This window comes from Fragaria vesca, linkage group LG2 (assembly GCF_000184155.1).
Source record: "Fragaria vesca subsp. vesca linkage group LG2, FraVesHawaii_1.0, whole genome shotgun sequence".
NCBI classification, from domain to species: Eukaryota; Viridiplantae; Streptophyta; class Magnoliopsida; order Rosales; family Rosaceae; genus Fragaria; species Fragaria vesca.
Window position 1 is genome coordinate 1,948,855 of NC_020492.1, and position 2,188 is coordinate 1,951,042.

Consider the following 2,188-nt stretch of genomic DNA (forward strand, 5'->3'; position numbering starts at 1 on the left):
ATTTTAACATATATCGTAATTTCAGGTTGCAAATGAACTGAAACTTGTCGATAATGAAGTTTCTGAAACCATTAGGTGGCTGGCTGGTGGACCAAATACGGAGGTCCCTACTTTCCGCGGTTACCACGTGAATGGGGTTGATTTCAACACTAGGGAGCGAGACAATGTTCGATCAGTTCAAAACAGTGGGGTTTTTTTGGTTGCCGATGCAATGCAAGTTGCTAGTGCAAGGGATAAAAGGCCCAGAATTAATGATATGGAGTTCTATGGCCGGATTCAACATATTTGGGAGGTGGACTACTACAAGTTTAGGGTGTCAGTATTCTTGTGTGATTGGGTGGAGTCATCTAGGGGCGTCAAAGTCGATGAACTTGGGTTTGCTTTGGTTAAACTAGATAGGATAGGGCATTTAAATGATCCTTTTGTCTTAGCTACCCATGTTAAACAAATTTTCTACATAGAAGACCCCCTTGATGCTGAATGGTCTGTGGTAGTAAGGTGCCCGGATAAAGACTTTAAAGGTGGTGGTGATGATGATAATGATGGCGACGATGATGATGATTATTATGATGAGGAAGACAATACTGTAGTGGAACAATATCTGTATATTCCCATAATGCCACCGGTTGACAGCTTTGATGATGTAGTTGGTCATGAGCCTAGCTCATATGTTAGACCAGGAGATGAAGGAATCTGGATTGATAAGTGAACTTAGTTTCATGTTTAGGGATGATAAGTGACATTTGTTTCATGTCCATTTCCTTATTCTCTTGTCTGTATTTAGTAAACTGATCTATATTTTTGTATTTGGTGCCTGTTTAATTTGTACTTGCATTGGATTCATATGTTTAATATCTGTTTCATGTTTGATATATTACTGTTAGAGTTATCTATTATATCACTTTGCTCGCACTCTTATATACGAATTCATTGTTTTCACATGCTCGGTTAATATGCAACTAACACTACTTTTGGTTTATGTATTTCAGATAATGGCACCTTCTAATTCAAAAATAGTGACTGCACGAGCCATAGCTTTAAGAATTAAGGGTGTGGCGATGAAAAGATCAAGAGCAAAGTCTGCATCAAAGGCTGCCTCCCCTAAGAAGGCTACTGCTGCAACAAGAGGTGCCTCCCCTAAGAAGGCTACTGCTGCAACAAGGGGTGCCTCCCCGAAGAAGCGTAAGACTGCATCGAAAGCATCAATTGATGCCTCTCCAAAGAAGCGTAAGGCTGCATCGAAAGCATCAACTGCTGTCTCCCCGAAGAAGCGTACCTCAAGGAGGCGGAATGTGACAAAGTCTAATAAGGGGACCACTATGAGCAAGTCATCAAACAACTCCCAGTTTGACAAAATAATGATTCTGAAGAAGAGGTGGAAAACATAACTGGCGGGCTCAAGCTACTCAAGCTACTCAAGCGTAAAATGGTAACCATGAGTCAAATTTCAACTGGGGTAATCCGTGGACAGCGGTTCATGGTCCAATTAAATGACAAGGGTGAACCTATTGGTAAAGAGGGAGGAAATCTGCAGTCATTCATTGGAGTGCAGGCACGTACAAAGATCCCAATAGACATATCGAATTGGAGAGACGTTGATGATGACGAAAAGCAGAAGATTTGGGAAAATGTACAGGTAATGGACTTGCTGTACTTAATTATACATGTTTGCTAGCTTAATATGGGTAATTGATTTTTCAAATTGAGTGCATTTATATATACTTGGTAGGATAACGAATTTTTAGAATCCCAAATTGAATAAGTAATCAGCATCCAAGTTGCTAATTAAAATTTTTCATTGCTTAGTCTAAATGATCATGTCCATTTTAACTTGTTTGTGTAGGAAGCATTTGATGTGCCTAAAAAGCTTAGGAGGACGGTAATTGCATCTGCAGGAACCAAATGGAAAGATTTCAAAAGCTGATTGACGACAAAATACATCATGCCTTACATGAATGACCTCGATCTCTTAGAATTTCCTCCAGATGATTACCGATTCATAGCAAAGAATGTTTGGCAAGAGTTCGTCGCTGAAAGGCTTTCAACTGGCTTTCAGGTTTGTGGGTCTATGTTTGTGTTTGAGGGCATTTTTGTTTTTTTGTTTTGGCATGTTAATATTTTTTAAAGTATCATTTCAGCACTTATGTAATTGAAGCTTGGTTTGCAGGAACTACGCAATGAACAAATT